This window comes from Ceratotherium simum, chromosome 34, assembly GCF_057802395.1.
Source record: "Ceratotherium simum simum isolate JZ-2026a chromosome 34, ASM5780239v1, whole genome shotgun sequence".
Taxonomy (NCBI): domain Eukaryota; kingdom Metazoa; phylum Chordata; class Mammalia; order Perissodactyla; family Rhinocerotidae; genus Ceratotherium; species Ceratotherium simum.
The window spans coordinates 32,592,157-32,611,870 of record NC_141933.1 but is presented as its reverse complement, the minus strand read 5'-3'; the positions used below and the strand labels follow the sequence as shown (position 1 = coordinate 32,611,870).

General features: G+C 38.8%; 1 long non-coding RNA gene across 2 annotated transcripts in view; it reads left to right on the top strand.

Moving 5' to 3' along the window:
* Positions 1-19,424, top strand: part of LOC147912672 (uncharacterized) — a 67,982-nt gene extending 48,558 nt beyond the window's left edge. For both annotated transcript variants that reach the window (XR_015549776.1, XR_015549774.1), the window contains 2 exons: positions 13,981-14,084; positions 18,991-19,424. This is a non-coding gene — a long non-coding RNA (uncharacterized LOC147912672). The remainder of the gene's footprint in view (positions 1-13,980; positions 14,085-18,990) is intronic.
* Positions 19,425-19,714: the final 290 nt, after the last annotated feature.

The window sequence follows — 19,714 nt, the reverse complement described above, 5'->3', positions numbered from 1 at the left end:
ATTGAGCGAGGAGGGCATCCGCTCATGGAAGTGGCCTTGTGTGGGGCATCAGAGCCCAAGGAAGGTGCAGAGGAACAGCCTGAAGCAGGATATTGGAGCCCAAGTGGGCTAGGAGGTTGCCCGAGCAGGGCGGGTGGCCCAGTGTGGGGAGGCAGGCCCTGAATGGGTGAAGAGGCTTCTGTCTTTAGGAGCGGCCCAGCACCAGGTGTCAGAGCTGAAGAAAAGTGTCTGCACAGGGAAGAGGCCTGGTGCAGGGGTTGGGTCTAAAGCGCAGGAGCAACAATCAGGCTTTGGCATTTCATATTCAAACTGCAGGAAACCAGAGAGAAATCCTGAAAGAAGCCAGAGGGGGGTAAAAAATCACCTTACCTATAGAATTACAGTGGACTCTTCATCAGAAACCATGTAGGCAAGAACATAGTGGAGTGAAATATTTAAAGTGTTGAAAGAAGAAAAAACCTACCAACTTAGTGAATATAGTGAATAATATGGTGATAATATCCAGTGAAATTATCCTTCAAAAGTGATGGAGAAATAAAAATTTTGTCAAACAAACAAAAACTGAGGGAATTCATTGTAAGCAGACCTACCCTACAAATAAGGTTAAAAGAAATTTTTCAGGCAAAAGGAAAATTATATAGCTCAGAAATTTAGATCTACATAAAGAAAGGAAGAGCATCAGAGAAGGAGTAAAAAACAGTAAAATAAAATATTTTATTTTTTTATTCTTAATTTTGAAAGAATTGTTTAAAGCAATAATAGTAACAGTGTATTGAGTGGTTATAGCATGTGGACAAGTGACATGAATGACAGCAAGTCACAAGGGACAGGAGGAAGAACTGGGAATACTCTGTTATAAGGTATCTGCACTACACGTGAAACAGAACAGCATGGTTTGAGAGTAAACTTATATTAGTTAAAAATGTATATTGTAAACTCTAGGGCAACCACGAAAATTTTTTTTACAGAGTGTAATTGATATGTTATGACAAGATATAAAATGGAATCATAGGGCCGGCCCTGTGGCTTAGCAGTTAAGAGCACGCGCTCCGCTACTGGCGGCCCGGGTTCGGATCCCAGGCGCACACCCACGCACCGCTTCTCTGGCCATGCTGAGGCTGCGTCCCACATACAGCAACTAGAAGGATGTGCAGCTATGACGTACAACTATCTACTGGGGCTTTGGGGGAAAAATAAATGAATAAAATTAAAAAAAAAAGAGGAAAGAAAGAATTAAAAAAAAATGGAATCATATGTAATGTTCAATTAAAACCAGAGAAGGCAGAAAAAGAAAGAACAAATGCAACAAATAGAAAACAGTATAATAAGAGGAACAGGACATCTGCCTAGGTGACAGAGACTAAGCAGAATGAAGAGGGCATCCAGTGCTGGGGTGTCAGAGGTAAAGCAGGATGTGGAGGGTATCCACACAGGGAAAGGGATGATGGCAGTGATGGAAGATTGGCTATGTAAAGGGAGATTTATTAGATAAATAAATATACTAAGGAAATGTGAACCAGATTTCTCATTGTCAGAAAGGGAGTTACAAATATGGAAAGGGAGGAAACTAAGATGAAACCTCTGGAATTGGCAGTATCAGTATGACCTCATGGATTTCAAGATAGATAGATAAATATCTAAATACATACAGATGTAAATGTATGTAGGTCTAAGTATGTAGGTATGTATATACATGTGTATATTTCCTAGCTCCGTCTGCCGGGAGGGCATAGGAGCAGCAACACCCACAAGCAATGAGCACACCTAGTGCCCAGATATTGGCTTCTAAATACCATTCTCCCCTGCAAGGAACCAGAGTTTTTTGAAGAAATAGCTGGCTGTAGGGCTAGTGCAGAGGAAGTCAAAGATGAGCCTGGACTGTATTATGTTAGAAAGCAAGGAAGTGTTCAAAGAATGATGGAGACGTCAAAAAGACACAGAAGCCAGCGTGAATGGGCTCCCACTGTCCAAATTGGGAAAAATTAAGCCTCTAAGTAAAAATAATAATAGCAACTGCTTATAAACCACAGACTAAAGTGGAAGCTATGAGTTCATATTGTTAGAAATAAATGAATAAATTGAGAATTTGACAAGGAATGAGAAATTTACAATAGTTTCAAAAACTTCTACAAAATGTTTATTACAAAGGGGAAAAGAACAACTTCACAGTGGAGAATCTAGTACACACCACCTTTGTCAAGTGACCACAGTGAATATCACCAATAATGGGAAAATCAAAATTGCGTGCCACCTGATAGGTTGGAACAAGAAGAATACGGCATTACTTCAGTCATATTCCTGCCAAAGATGCATAATCTGAACCTACTCATGAAGAAACATCAGAAAAACACAGTTTGAGGGGTATTCTACAATTACCTGTCCTGTAAGTTTCAAAAGTGTCACAATTATGAAAATCCAAGAAAGATTAAGGAACTGTTTCCGGCTAAAGGAGACTAATAACAACTAAATGAAAACACGTGGCTCAGAAATGGATCCTTTGGCAATAAAGACCATTATTAGGACAGCTGATGAAACGTGAATGGGGCCTGTGGATTAGATGGTGGTAATGCGTCGATGTTAATGTCCTTATTTTGATGGTTGTGCTGTGGTTATTTAGAATGTCCTTGTTTGTAAGAAATACACACTTAAGTATGGGGGGGGCAGTGGTATGTTAGAATCTTACTTTCTAATGATTCAGGGGGGAAATTCTTTATACTGTACTTGCAACTTTCCTAAAAATTTCAAATTGTTTAAAAATAAAATAATTTATGTGAAGGAAAAACACAAGTAAAAAAAGTTTATGTGCATATGTATAAACAGAGAACGAACTATGAAGAGACACATTAAACTATTAACTGTGGTTAATTTCCAGGAGGGAATTATGAACTGGAGTAGGAGTGAAGAGGGACCTTAAGATGTTACTCTATAAACTTCTATATTATTTGAAGCTTTTGAAGGGAAAAAAAAAAAAGTCAAGCTGTACCTCTGAAGAAAAAGGACCTAACTTGAAATGCCTGAACTTGAAGGAGCTGCTCGTCATGAACAGTGCTTCTGGACTGCTGGTTTTAAAAGATTTTTAAGAATAATTTTATATATTCGCTCCCACTGTAGAGCTATATTATTGTAATATTGCTTCTGTCTATAGGGTCTGTTTTGAAAGAGTCAGTCAGCCTTATCAGAGCTAAGTGTAGCTACCAATTTGGGGGTTTTTTTGTTTACTTTTTCTAACGTTTTCTTCATAGGTGTTTGGGAATTTTTAAGTACTGGATTCAACAGAACTTTCTTGTATCGTGTTCATATAACCAGAAGTGTAAAGCAATCGGCAAATACTTAACAAAGATACAAAAATGAATGAGTGCACTATTGGGAGGGGCTTATGTCACAAATACTAAGTTTAAATGAAAGCCTGAACTCTTCCCGTAGTAACTACTGATGATCCAGAACAGTTTAATAATTGTTCGAGGGGAGGGTTTTACATTCAACTTTGCATTAATGCTAGACTAAAATTTAAGTTGCCCTCAGTTTTTACTGAGTAGATATTGTAAATGTAAAGAAAGGAAAAAGAGGAAGAGAGAATTTTATTTCTACCAAACCACAAAGCTGTGCAATTACGTTTTGTTTTGGGTTTTTTTTTTTTTTTTAAAGTGTTGAGGGCTCAAAGATAGGATATAGTCAGGGCCACTTAAGGTTCTTGAGTAGCCTATTTGATGGAATTTGTTCTCTGAATTGTTTTCAAGCCACCCGCCGTATATATTTACGTGTAGATGACCCTCCATTCTCGTTAGAACTGTAAGCCATCGCAGGACCTCATTTTTGGTCCCATTTTTTCACTGGCCTGTAGTGACGGCCACATAAGTTTACATAACCTTCAACATTAATAAACGTAGCAACAATATATATGTTTAGGGAAACTCTACAATACGGGAGGCATCTGATGAAAAGGGAACTTGAGTTTTCGGAACCATTAAGTTTCTGTTTGTTTTTTTTTTAACACAAAATTAGGTTTTGAGCTTATTTTGCAATGCCCAAAGTGCCTAGTACAGCGCTTGGCTCACAAAAGACTCAATAAGTACTTGTTGACTTTAGAAAAACTTCCTCTGATACATGTCCTTAGAGACACATTTCCCGGTCCTGATTCCCTGAGGCTCAGATAAAAATAGAATGTGACGAAATTGTGCTGCAGAAACAAACTTCTGCAAATATGCAATACTGGGTCATGCTTTTTTTTTCACTAATGCTCTGGAAAAGATAAGTTTCAGCATTTGGTTTTATAGTATTTGAACATAAGAGTTGTTTCTCTCTCACTTGGTAGTGCTTTCTTGCAAAAACATATTCTAGAGAGTCCGGGATTTGACTTTTAACCTCTACTAATATTAATAAATACAAGTTTTCAAAAGACTTATTTAGGCATAGTTTCGTATATCCTCTCCAATAAAATTCTATCATGCACTGATTTAGAGAATATTTTATTTGTATTCATTATTCAAAGATGTGATTCTTTAAAGGTTTCTGGTCTGAGTAAACATAATTTTCATTCAGAATAGAACAAAGCACCGTTTATTTTCTTTTTCAAGCCACCAGTATTTACATTTCTACAGCGTTGTGGCTAAGAGACTGCGCTTTGGCTTCTGACCAACCGCTGTGTTTGAAGCCCTGGCTTCACTACCTGCTCACTGTGTTATGAGTTCAACTCTCTGCGCCTCAGTTTCCTTATTTCTAAAAAGGGGATAGTGAAATCTACCCCTAGAGAGTGAGTGTGAGGATCATTATTATATAACGCTTAGCACAGTGTCTAACACGAAGTCAGTCTTATGAAAATGTGCCTAACATTGTATCAAACTTTGACTGAGGTGCAAGGAAAAACGGTTTGAATTTCCAATGAGTCTGAAACCTGACACCGACTTGCACTGGGATAATCAAGTGCTAAGCTCAGAGATAACAGCTCTCCGTTCAGCAAGAATTCAGAGTCGGGGGAAATCTTCGCCTTTGAAGTCCTTGGAGGGGATTTTATGGGGAAGAAGAAGGGCATGGGATTGGAAGAATGAGGAATGATGAGAACTTAGTACCTTTTGTAAAGTAGAAGCAATTTCAATGAAACATTTTTTTATTTGAGGATTTCTTAGGAGTCATTCTTATAAAACTATTTTGATTATTTTGTTTATACAAAATACATTTGTTTAAAATGCTTAATTTCTTTATAAATGATAATACAATCTAATTAGAGAAAATCTAATTAAATAGTAAGTCTTTAATTACAGTTCTTTTAGATCTAAGAACAAACTAATTTACTAGCTGCTAATGACTTCTCCACATGGATGTGCCTTTCTTCATTCATCTTTATGGAAAACTTGTGTCTGTTATGCACCTGAAGAGAGTGTACTTGATCTGTTAGTACCAAGGCTTCACATCAGAATTATGGATGTTCAAAATCAATGAAGATATTGTCAGCAAGTTCTGTTCAGCGTTCAGCAGGCAGTAACACATTATGAACCTTCAATTTCAAAAAGAGACATAGGAACCCAAAGCAGAAAGAGACGTCTGACCACCATTCACGCGGACTTCAGCGTTCTTTGTGCTTAATTTAGGAAACTACCATTCTCCCAAAGACCTAAGTAATCCAGGGAGGTGCATGAATTCTTCCAGGCCCCCTGGGGTACCATTAGATATTGTTACCTTCTTAATTACCAAATCTCTTACAGAGTGGGAAAATAACATGTGTCCTTAAGTGTGATTCCTGGGATCAGGCCTACACAAATTGAGAAATGGAAAGCGTATTGCCACAACCTCTGTCAAAAAGCTCCAGCTTTTTGAAAACACACTTTGTCCTATTTGAGTTCCCCGGTGAGTTCATACAGCTTCCAGAACCCTCCCATACTCCCATGTTTTTCTACCACTGTGGGTCCTACTCTTGTGACTCCTTCCCTCTCCAAGCAGTACCCCATGCTTCACACTCTGTGCTCATCAAAACTTATCTGTCCCTCGTCCTATTCCTTTGGGGTCTTGCTACACAACAGTTACCTAATTTAATAAAATAATTGTAATAGGAAATCTACAATTGCTTCCCTTCAGTATTTTACTGGAAGGACTGTCTATTTCTAGGAGTACTCAAAACATTGAAAACCAAGAACACTATGTTGTTCTTGGAAAATTCTCTTCCAAATGTCGACTCTGATAAATTATTTTACCCCCAGTGAATCATGGGAGTAACAGTCACTTTTACAAAGCACCTATGAGATGGGAAAAAGAACAACCCATGCAAAATTTAGATCTGTTAAAATGTATTTGTGGCTTAGAAATCTATTGTTAATTTGCACAACACGTTCTGATGGCAGAATGACTTCCTAAATTTGCACTTGAAGTTGACACAGAGAGAAGCAATCTGACACCTCTGTTGCAACCAGCCTGTTTTCAACAGTCAGGAAAACAAGCTCAAATAAAACTCGTCTCTGAGTTTTTGGTAGGGTACCACTGAAAAATGATGTCACTTTTCCTTTCTCGTGCTTTTACAGCTCTGTGAGGCCCTTCTTTGGGAAACGTGTATTTAAACTATAATGAACATGGTGGGCAGATAGATCTCACAGGGATGCCTCAATGTCTGAACATTTGTAGTTCTGATAAGAGCCAGAAATTTCTGTTGTAAGTGGAGCCTTGGTAAGCAGTCCTGATAAATGTTTACTAAATTGGTTTAATTACTGCTGATTTTCACATTCTGCTTTTCAGTCGAATCTTAATATTTATTTGACAGTTTTAGAATGTGAAATTCACAATCGACAAATAAAAAAGCCATCTTTGCAAATTTCTATGACATTTTTAAAAACAGTAATAAAGATTTTGAATTTACAGTAAGCACTTGTTTCAACAAATTGGGCTGTTGCCTCATGGATGTCATGGCTATATCGCTTTTATGATGAAAAATGGTATAGTGTTTTAGATATCTTTTGCCAAGAAAAGAACTACAGAGTAATGCTAACATGGAATGGACTATTTGGGAAATGATTCTTCAAATTGCAAATGCTTACAGGTAGCATCCTTTTAATAAATTAAGTGGCAAAAAGGGAACAAACGTATCACTGTGGCTGTATAAGTTGCATTATTTGCAAATGCCAAACAAGAAAATAAAAGAGATGAGTGAAGATTATGTGTTTGATATAAGTGAATTAAAATGTGTTATAAAGACAGTGACTATGCTTTTAATATACATATGTCAGTTCCTGTCCCCTGGGAAGCAAACATCGAGATAGAATTAGAAGTGCAAGAGATTTATCAGGGATAAGGCCTGTGAAAAATAAAAGGGAGCAAACAGGAGATGTCAGTCTGTGAGGAAGGTCTGACACCTGTGAGAGGAGTGAGGGGAGAGCCCAGAATGGAATAGGAAGAGCTTTGGGCTACGGTGCAGCTCTGAGAAAGTCTTGGCCCTGCCAACAGAGAGCTGCAATGCAAGGATGGCTGATAGAGGAGTTCGTGTTGGGCAGAGATGGCCAGGCCTCAGGCCCCCAGCCATGCTCAGTCATTGGCCAAGAGCTGCCTGGGGAGAGTGTGCCCTGGGTCTGGATGCTGGGACAGGTGCCAAAGGTGCTGCAGCTGAAGACTGTCAGCTGATCGCACTCTCCAGCAAGTTCTCTCTTGAGAGGATCTCTAAGCAGTGCGACTCCATGGGTGACTCCGTGCATTATATCAAACATGATAAAATAGAGTTCCATCTCTGTCAAGTTTCTTCCGTCGACAAATAAGACACCAATATTATTTTGCTAAATTTCCTTTTTTTTTTTTTTTGCCGAAAGATGTGTGGCTTATAAGCCAATATGCTACTCTTTGATTCAAATGACTTGCTTCATGCTTTCTGACTCTGGTTCTGGTTTTTCATTTGCTTTGGATAAAAATCAATTTTGGGGGCCGGCCTGATGGCAATAGTGGTTAAGTTCTAGATCCCGCTTTGGCGGCCCGGGGTTCACAGATTCAGATCCCAGGCGTGGACCTATGTACTGCTTATCAAGCCATGCTGTGGCAGGCATCCCACGTATAAAATAGAGGAAGATGGGCACAGATGTTAGCACAGGACCAATCTTCCTCAGCAAAAAGAGGAGGATTGGCAACAGCTGTTAGCTCAGGGCTAGTCTTCCTCTCCAAAAAAAATCAATTTATAATGCAAAGCATCATTTGTCATCTCATGATAATACCTTATTATAGATATATTCCATGATTACTGTAAGTTTTGGATGTTTCTCCTCTGACTTCTATAATATAAAACAACTGTTAGATGTTATTAATGATGCAATTTTGAAACAAACTTCTTATCACAAATCTTTGCATTTCTGAATGAGTTTAATTAAAGAGCAACTCAAAGTTCCAAGGCACGCTGTTCAAAAAAACCTATTACTCCCTGTAACTATATATTTATGGGTTGAGAAGTATTGTGATACTATACAACCAAAACAAAGTATACAAATGAATTGGAGGCACAGGCAGATAAAAAACAAATGATTATATATAACTTCTGATTTCTATTTTTCATGTTCATCAAAATGGCTTCATTGTTCCCTTTGATTGACTTGATAAAAATAAATACAAATGTAGATGAACTTATAAAATACATGTATGTTGAAAATTAAATTTATTCTGCATAAAATATTGACTTAAAATGAGTTTTACAATTTTAAAATTTGGAGATTCCCTCTTTTACACTACAGATTAAAGGAGTGCATTTCTTGGGGTGGGATAGAAGGTAAGAGCTTTTTTAGGAAATAAAAAATAGTGAAAAATGAGAGAGAAGAGTTCCCTAAAGGTGAAATAGAAATGGATCAGCTTCTTGAAGACTTGCCTGGTTCTCTCCAAGCCGTCAGCTGCTGCCACCCCATCTTTCTAAGTCAGTGGGATTCTCACATGAGTGGGAACTGTAGCTGGCAGTGTCCTCCGCAATCCTCAAATCAATGTCATCAATCTTCTGGGAAATCAAAAGCATATCCTTTTTAGCAATTGCTCCACAAGACAGAAAAGAATATACAGTGAAAAGTAAGTCTCCTTTCTTTCTCTGGTCGCTGTTCACCCAGGTCATTTCCTGGAGGGAGCACAGTTATTACAAGAAAGTAATAAACAAGAAACTTTATTCTTTCAGAGATAGTCTAAGTATTTGCATATTTGCACATATCCATAAATCTTTATCTTCCATACTAATGGGAGCATATTATCCACATTGTTCTAGACCTTGCTTTTTTCACAGTATAGCTTGGTGACAAGTACACAGAAATCTGCTTCATTTTTATTTTAATGGCTACACAGTATTCCATTGTATGGATATGCCATAATTTATCTAACTGAGTTCCTATTGATGGACATCTGGGTGGTTCCTAGTCTTTTGGAATTATAAACAAGGGTGCAAAGAATAAACTAATATATGCATTATTTCACAAATGTATGAACGTATCTGTAGGATAAATACATGTCTTTTTTTTGTATCAAGTTGGTCTTTTTTTTTTTTTTTTTTTTTTTTATTTTTATTTTTTCCCCCCAAAGCCCCAGTAGATAGTTGTATGTCATAGCTGCACATCCTTCTATTTGCTGTATGTGGGACTCGGCCTCAGGATGGACGGAGAAGTGGTGCCTGGGTGCACACCCGGGATCCGAACCCGGGCCACCAGCATCGGAGCGCGAGCACTCAACCACCAAGCCACGGGGCCGGCCCTAAGTTGGTCTTTTTTTAATGATTTGTAGGGGCTGTATTTTCATATAAAGGAAGCTAGCCTTTATGTATATAAGTCCCTAGTTTTTAAAAGTTCAAGTTAAAAGTGGGTTGGAATCTCTCTATATTAAGTTTTCAATGTCTTATTATGAATGTGCATAGTATAAGGGAAAGAGGGAATTGTGTAGATTTTAGGTGAGAATTATCAGGTGAAATTTCCTTATTTAATATCTTATTTTCCTTTACAGTGGAGTGAATCATTGTCTGTAAATTTTCAGTCATGGTTCTATGAAATGAAATAATCCTTTTAATATTTTTCCACTACATGAGCGAACTTCTTTTCTACTTGATACTTTGTCATTTTCAGTAATTTGTCTTTTTCCTGAATGCCAACCTTAACAGCATGTTACATTAAGAACTTGAAAATATAGAAACAAAGTGAAATATAAGCAAAGCTGGGCTTTTTGTAACATAAGGCCCACAGACAGATGCAAAGTTTTCATACAACCTGGTATTTCAGGAGCAAATAGAACTACCCTGTAACATTTGATAAGAAGTTAAACTCTGCTGAACTGTAGACACTTTTGCTGGCATTACAGCAGTTGTGATCTGCAAAATCCTAAAACAAACTTTCATTGCAGCAAACTAAATAATATCCAAGGAGTTTATTTTTGATCCTGTGAATCAGGATAAAAAAAGAAAAATTTAAAACCTCTATACTCACTGTTTACAAATTAATTTCCTTTATTTTTCAGGATATTTTCCATTTCAACAAGAAAGAAATAACAAAAATGTCATATTAGATGGTGCCATCTTCCTATGATGCCGATTTTGGAGAACTCTTTAAAGAACACTAACCTTCAGAAAGATGTTTGTTTCCTTGCAAGGATCATAACCCCCAAGAGATTTTCCAGACTGTTCTCTAATTTGTTGGATTTTTATCAACTTTCCTGCATATGCTCATGCACTCACACTTAATTAGTCATGATTATTCCTTAGAAAAGGCTTGCTTTATTTATTTTTTTTTTTAAAGATTTTTTATTTATTCAGTTTTTTCCCCCCAAAGCCCCAGTAGATAGTCGTATGTCATAGGTTCACATCCTCCTAGTTGCTGTACGTGGGACTCGGCCTCACGTTGGACGGAGAAGTGGTGCCTCGGGGCGCTCCCGGGATCCGAACCCCGGGCCGCCAGCATCAGAGCGCGCACACTTAACCGCTAAGCCACGGAGCCAGCCCAGAAAAGGCTTGCTTTAAAGAGAAGCACAACAACTGTGATATCTTTGGAACTCATAAATATCTAGTATAGAATTTCCTTAAGCTTGTCATCTGTTTCCTCATTTCAAAAGTTGAAACAGTGTTAGGCTGTGTTATAAAAATGTTTGATTTGTTTTGCAAATACAGGAAAAGCAACGTTTCCTAATTTGCTTAGAGTGGTGCCCACATAATTTGGAATGGCATCAGCTCTAGGCAGGTACTGTTGTAACAATGGGAATGAGCAGGTTGTATGTGTGTGCATACACGTGGATGCCTGTGTCTGTCTGTGGTGGGAGTGTGTATCAGCAATGTGATAGAGGATTTCAGAGAATCAGTATGAAAGTCAACTCATTCTTTAAACATTTGTGACCAACAGAGAAAGGCAGAACTGAAGTGAACACACCTGGTTCTACTGAGCACATTTCCTCTCCTTTAGTCATTGATTCACTTATTTCCCGTAAATGGAAAAGTGATAGTATTTTTTTATTCTTTAAATCTTTGAGTTAGGATTCATTAATAAGAGTATTTCTATGGGAGCATGGTTTTTCCTAAAATGCTGTTTTAACATGAGTTCACATTAGTACAGTCTTTTAGATACTTAATAGTAGCTTATCATCATTTGTATCATAACTGTCCTAAAAAAATTGGACCATAGATCTAGCTCAAAATTTTATTCTATGTTGGAATTTCCCTCATAATATCTGTGATAAATGGTTAATCAGCTTTTTGTTGTTGCTCTTAGCTAAGGGAATGTATGGGAAAGCATCTAGAACTGTTTCTGGTACAATTAACTTTTTGCTTAAAAACTTTTTTTTTTTTTTTGGCTAAGGTAGCATAGCCCTGAGCTAACATCTGTTGCCAATCTTTCTCATTGTTTTGCTTGAGGAAGATTAGCCCTGAGCTAACACCTGTGCCAATCTTCCTCTACTTTATATGTGGGTCACTGCCACAGCATGGCTTGATGAGCAGTGCATAGGTCCATGCCTGAGATCCGAACCTGTGAACCGGGCCACCGAAGCAGAAGGCGCCAAGCTTAACCACTACGCCATGGGGCCGGCTCCTTAAAAACATTTTTTAAATGAAGAAATTTTGTCAGTGGGTAATCATTAACTTTATTCAAAGATTTAACATGAAGTTCCTTTTTTCCTGATTGTTTATATGTTTTACTGATTATGTGAGTAAAACATGTTTATTTTTATAAATCCAAACAAAACCAAAAGTTCAAGTGTACTATAATCCCACTTCTCAGTAATAGTTACTATTAACAATTAAGTGTGTATGTATACATGTATATATATATATGTATATATAAACATTAATATATTATTTTTTATTTTATGGAAATAGATCGTATGTAACAACATTTTAAAACAATGTGTCTTAGATATCTTCCTCTGTAAATAAAAATAGATCTATCTTATTCTTTTTAATCCTGCAATGTTTCCATTATATGGCTGTACCACAGTTACTAACCCAAACTCTCCAAGACATACATTTCATTTCCACATTTTCACATTTCTGAAGTCAGGATGCCACTTATATTTTATAATCCATGACATTTTAGCATTACTATCGCCAGCCAGCATTTGTGACCTGACTATCTTTGCCTAGTGGTCTTTGTGAGCTTGATCGCAATTGTTCAAACTGTCATCACTTTAATTCAGTTATGTGCATCATGAGTTTAATTGCTGTTTAAAATGTTTGGGAAAAGATGGCACTAATATTTTTCATTGTAACAAACATTTATTGTTTATACAGAAAGGCACAGATAAAGAGCAGCAGGACAGGGCCGGCCCTGTGGCTTAGTGGTTGAGTGCGTGCGCTCCACTGCTGGTGGCCCGGGTTCGGACCCCGGGCGCGCACCAACATACCGCTTCTCCGGCCATGCTGAGGCTGCGTCCCACATACAGCAACTAGAAGGATGTGCAACTATGACATACAACTATCTACTGGGGCTTTGGGGAAAAAAATAAATAAATAAAAAAAATTATTAAAAAAAAAAGCAGCAGGACATAAATATGATTTTTAGTGAAGTGAATATTTGTCATTCAGGGAATAACTGTGCTAATTCCATCATTTTTTTTTTTTTGTAAAAAAATGATCAAATCCTTTATGAGATGGAAGAAAATAAGATACACATAAATAATGAAGTTATGTTTCAATTTATTACCAAGATGTATGCAAGAGGATTACCTATCATAAGCCGGGCAAGTGAGAGCTGGAGAACATGCCAAATTACGCAAAATTGCTGAAATATATTTCAAAGCAATGGGAGGCTGGCGTGACCAACGCATACATCTCACAGAACCACTCTTAAAGCATGTGTCATAGTTTAATTGGCAGCAGTTTTTCTTTCTTGCTGGCTCATAAAATAATAATGATCATCTTATCATGATGGCTAAGATTAGATGAACTACAGTATCTATGACGAATAGTAAGCACTATGCTGCAGACTTTATAGGAATTTTCTACACACATTTTCTAATTGAATTTTTATAAATAGACTTTACTTTTTAGAACAGCTTTAGATTTACAGAAAAATTAAGAACATCGTATAGAAAGTTCTCATATATCCCAAGCCCAGTTTCCCTTATAATTAATATTTTACATTAGTATGGTACATTTGCCACAATGATAAGGTGCAGGGTGTATTCTGATTACCTTAGTTTGTTTTTTTTTTTTAATATTTTATTTATTTACTTTTTCCCCCCAAAGCCCCAGTAGATAGTTGTATGTCATAGTTGCACATCCTTCTAGTTGCTGTTTGCGGGACGCAGCCTCAGCATGGCCAGAGAAGCGGTGCGTCAGTGCGTGCCTGGGATCCAAACCAGGGTCGCCAGCAGCAGAGCGTGCGCACTCAACCGCTAAGCCACCGGGCCGGCCCTGATTTCCTTAGTTTTTATCTGATGTCTTTTTCTGTTCCAGGATCCCACAGTACATTTACTTGTCATGTCTTCTTTGGCTCTTCTTGGCTGTGATAGTTTCTCAGACTTTCCTTGTTTTAGATGACCTTGAAAGTTTTAATAAGTACTGGTCAATTTATTTTGTAGGATGCACCTCTATTGGTACTTGTCTGATGTTTTTCCTCATGATTATGACTGCTGTTATGGATTTTGGGGAGGAAAACCCACAGAGACAACATATTATATCAAAGGTAATGTTGACCCTGCTCACTTGGCTGAGAGAGCATTTATTAGGTTTCTCTACTGTAAAGTAACTCTTCCCATCATGCCCCACCACCTTCTTCCCCACCCGCTTCACTACCCTACCTTGGAAGAAAGTCACTACATGCAGTCTACACTTAAGGTGACGAGTGGATTCCGACCATTCCAACTCCTAGCGCCCCCGTGGGCAGCAGAGCTGAACCATTTCCGGTGCTGAATCAGACAATGCTCCGCTGCTGTTCGTAGGGTTTTCACGGCCAGTTTTTCGGAAGTGGGTTGTTGATTCTGTCTTTTCCTACTAGAGTGCAACTAGTAGGAAAGTTGGAAGTACCTAGCTCCTTCTTCCTAGTCTGTCTAGTCTGGAAGCTCCGCTGAAGCCTGTCCACCGTGGGTGACCCTGCTGGTGTTTGAAATCCCGGTGGCAGAGCTTTCAGCATCACAGCCACACGCAGCTGCCACAGTGTGACAGCCGACAGAGGGGTGGTGTGGTTCCCTGATGGGAAACCCCGGGCTGCGGCGGTGAGAGTGCAGAATCTTAAGCACTAGACCACTAGGGCTGGCTAGAGCATCTACGTACATTTCTTGAAATTCTTCTGTGTAGAAGATTTGTTTCTTCTCTCTCATTTATTTATTTATTCAATCACTTACATCAGTATAGACTCACGGATATTTATTTTATACTTTGGGTCATAGTCTAATACTTTTTTATTTATTTTTTTGCTCAAAATGTTCTAGATTTGGCCATTGGGAGCTCTTTCAGTTGGCTCCCATACTTCTTTGACATACCCCTCATCAATGTAGGTTTTGTTTTTGTTTCTGTTTTTTAGCATTTTCTTATTTCCTGTTATCTAATTGAATTCTTACAATAATTCTATGAGGTAGGCATTATTATCTCCTTAGTTATAGATGAAGAAATTGAAGTTTAAAGAGATTAAGTAGCTTGCCCAGGGTCACAAAGGAAGCAAATGACAGGATTTGAGTTTCACTCTGTCTTGAAGCTTTTAATAACTTTTAATATATTATCCTGATACTTAAAATGTAATAAATTACATCCTTTTAAGAAAAAGAATTCTGCCATCACAATCTGAGGGGTATGTGCCTTTCTATCTTGATTTTGGACTGAGAGGGGGAAAATGTATCAGCTTCGAGCCAAACACATAACTTTGGAGATCCCGTAAGCATGTGGGTGTCTACTCAAGGTGCCCAATTCCAGTATCTGTGGCTCAGGGCTGCCCCCCCTCCTGTGGGACCTGAGTTGCTCTTCTGTGCTGAGATTACTTACTGCAAACCCTTGTAGTAGAGTGTGTCAGGCTGCAACTTTGTTGCCATGTCTTAACGGAATATCCTCCTTTTGTTCATTCAACAAGGTTTTTATGGGTGCCTACTGCTCTGGTGGAAGTGCACTCTAGTAGGAAAAGACAGAATCAACAAGTATGTCAGTAAATGAACAGATTTTTTTTTTAATTTTTTAATTTTTATTTTTTTATTGATGTTATAATAGTTTATAACATTGTGAAATTTTAGTTGTACATTATTGTTTGTCAGTCACCATATAAATGCCTCCCTTCACTCCTTGTGCCCACCCCCCAATGCCGTTCCCCCTGGTAACCACCAAACAGTTCTACCTGTCCATGTGTTAGTTTATCTTCCATATGTGAGTGAAATCATGCAGTGTTTGTCTTTCTCTGTCTGGCTTATTTGGCTTAACATAACACCCTCCAGGTCCATCCATGCTGTTGCAAATAGGACGATTTTGTCTTTTTTTATGGCTGAGTGGTATTCCATTGTATATATATACCACATCTTCTTTATCCAGTCATCAGTTGAGGGACACTTGGGTTGCTTCCACTTCTTGGCTATAGTGAATAATGCTGCAATGAACATAGGGGTGCATAAGCCTCTTTGGATTGTTGATTTCAGGTTCTTTGGATAAATACCCAGCAGTGGGATAGCTGGGTGATAGGGTATTTCTATTTTTAATTTTTTGAGGAATCTCCATACTGTTTTCCATAGAGGCTGCAGCAGTTTGCATTCCCACCAGCAGCGAATGAGGGTTCCCTTTTCTCCACAAACTCTCCAACATTTGAACAAGATATTTTTAGAGGGTGATAAATGCTAGCTGAAGGTCAGTGTGACAGGATGCAGTACTTGAGGGGTCTCTGGGAGAGGATGAGAGCAGAGTGCTAGGGGTGTGGCCCTTGGGAAGGAGCGTGGGTGTTATTCCCATTTTGATGGTTAGCTTTGGGCGGGTGCAGGCAGGGGAGTGACATGGACTCCTGGCTACTCACAGGTCTTACCCTACCCTCCCCCGGGTCCCTCCTCCTGGCTACACTGGCCTTCTGGCTCTTCCTGAAGTATGTCAAGCTCTTTTCTGCCATTGGGTTTTTACATTTCTTATTTGGTCAGCCTAGAAAAAAACAAAAGAAAAACACTATTCCTCCACATAGTGATGTGGCTCTCTTCTTCATATCATTTAGGTCTCTGCTTAAAGCCATCTCCTTGTGCATGCTACCTAAACATGCTTTGTCCCCACCCCCACCATCATGTCTCGGCTCCAATCCCCGGGCACGCTTTCTGTCTTTCTCTTGCTGTATTTTTCTTCAGAGCATGTATTGCTACCTGACTTTATTTCTTTCTTTACTTGTTTATATTCTGTCAGCCCCACTAGAATGCAAATGCTACATGAGGGCATGGATTTTGTCTCTTCTGTCCATCATTGTATCATACACAGTGCCATTGTCTAGCCCATAGTGGGTGATTTTTTTTTTTTTTTTTTGTGAGGAAGATCAGCCCTGAGCTAACATCTATGCTAATCCTCCTCTTTTTGCTGAGGAAGACCGGCTCTGAGCTAACATCTAGTGCCAATCCTCCTCCTTTTTTTTTTTCCCCAAAGCCCCAGTAGATAGTTGTATGTCATAGTTGCACATCCTTCTAGTTGCTGTATGTGGGACGCCGCCTCAGCATGGATGGAGAAGCGGTGCATCGGTGTGCACCCGGGATCCAAACCCAGGCCGCCAGTAGCAGAGCGCGCACACTTAACCGCTAAGCTACGGGGCCGGTCCCGTAGTGGGTGATTTTATTAGTTATCTATTGCCATGGAATGTATTACCCCAAAACTTAGTGGCTTAAAACTGCAAGTATAAATTTCCTCACAGTTTCTGTGGATCAGGAATTCAAGAGGGACTAAGCTGGGTGTTTGTGGCTCAGGGTCTTTTAGGGGTTGCAGTCAATGTTGGCCAGGGCTGCAGTCCTCTGAAAGCTTGACCAAGGCTAGAGGGTGTGCTTCTACACTCTTCATATGGCAGTTGGCCAGAGACCTCAGTTCCTTGGTTTCTCCATTGGGCTGCTCTCAACATAGCAGGTGAAAGCCACAGTACCTTTTTATGACCTAGTGTCTGAAGTTGCCACCATCATTTCAACTTCATTCTATTTGTTAAAAGCAAGTCACGAAGTCCAACCTACACTCAAAGGGAGGGGAACTAGGGTCCATTTCTTGAAGGGAGGAGTATCAAAGAATTTATCAACTTTTTTTGTGTGTGTGAGGAAGATTAGCCCTGAGCTAACATCCGTTGCCAATCCTCCTCTTTTTTTGCTGAGGAAGATTGGCCCTGGGCTAACATCTGTGCCCATCTTCCTCTACTTTATATGGGACGCCACCACAGCATGGCTTGATAAGCAGTGTGTTGGTGGGTGCAGGGGATCCGAACCTGTGAACCCTGGGCCGCTGAAGCAGAGTGCAGAGTGCATGCACTTAACCGCTACGCCACCAGGCCAGCCCCTGAACATTTTTTTTTTTTTTTTTGGTAAAGAAGATCAGCCCTGAGCTAACATCCATGCCCATCTTCCTCCACTTTATATGGGACGCTGCCACAGCATGGCCTGACAAGTGGTGCGTGGGTGCGCGCCTGGGATCCGAACCCGGGCTGCCAGCAGCGGAGCGCCTGCACTTAACTGCTACGCCACGGGGCCAGCCCCTGAACATATTTTTTTAAACTGATTCAGTGATCAATTAATATTTGTTGAATGTGGGGATGTATAAATTGGGTTGTATCTTAAACAATCACTCTGGCTGCTGTGTGGAGAATGGAGTCGAGGTGGGCAAGAACACAAGCGACGAGATTGATGAGAATGATGGCAGCCAATGTTTATTAATTCTTATTCTGCGCCAGGAACTGGTCCAAGCGCTTTACAGTTATTAACATATTTAATCCTCAGAACACCCTTATGAGGTGTGCATCATTCAGTTGCCTCCATTTTATAGATGAGGAAGTGAGGCACAGAGACATTAGGGAACAGTAATGTAGGTGAAAGCTGACTTGATGCTACAGTTGACACCGATCCTGACTGGGAAACTTGCAAATGCCTCCATGTTCTCTAATTCGTGATCCCAGCTCATAAAACCCTGGGGCACAAGGAATCTCTCAATCGGTTGAAGATAATACCACAGATATACGACAGAATATACTCATAAATATGTGCTATAGAGTCTACGTTTCTCCTGATGCTTTTAGAGCAGTCCATGATTTATCTCTTTTCTTCAATAATAGAGGTACATTGTTATAATCAGGATATGACCGTGTGGTTTAAATTTTTATTTTAAATGTTTTTGTGGCAAGAAATAAATTTATAAACACAGTAAAAGTCATGACTATATTTATCCTTTTGCATATTTTACAAAACAAATTTATTTTGGTTTTCAGATGTTTCAATAAGTGTTATCTTCAGCCTCAGAACTTAGTATATAATTGTCAAGCAAATGAATTGTTTTTTCTGAATCTAGATGATTTATGTATGATATATATTTCCTATCATATCAATTGTATAAGAACTACATTAATATTATTTTAGTTCATTATATAATTTATATTTAATTTAAATTTTTTTTCCTTTTTGCAGGGAAAGATTCACCCTGAGCTAATATGTGTTGCCAGTCTTCCTCTTTTTTTTTTCCTCCCCAAAGCCCCAGTACATGGTTGTATATCCTAGTTGTAAGTCCTTCTAGTTCTTCTATGTGAGCTGCTGCCACAGCATGGCAACTGACAGACGGGTGGTGTGGGTCTGTGACCAGGATATGAACCTGGGCTGCCAAAGCGATGAGAGTGCTGAACTTTAACAACTAGGCCATCAGGGCTAGCTCTATAATTTATATTTTAAATAAAATAAACCATATATAAACACAGTAGATTTTCCTTTATACAGTTCTGAAATATTCTACTGCTTGTTATGCAAAGAATGAATGAATGGTCTTCATTTTAAATGAAATTCTGTAGTCTAATGCAGATCAAAAGTGACCTTTACCTGTAATTCTCAGTATGCTGATTAAAAAAGAATGCTGATTTAGGTTTTGTCGCACATTTCATTTAATTTTACTGCAACATGAACTAATTGTACTCTACAAAGAACATATATCATTTTTATTTTTTGCTTTCACATTGGACTGCTTCCCCTATAATCTCAAAGGCCCTTAATGATCCTCGGCCATATTTTCTTTTCTCTTCTTTCTGCCAATATGTTTTTTTCCCTATTAGAAAAGAAAAATATATTGCTGCATTAATCCCAACAGCAATTTTAATAATAATGTTTCCTCCATTATTTCAAAGATGTGAGCAGGTGCCTATGC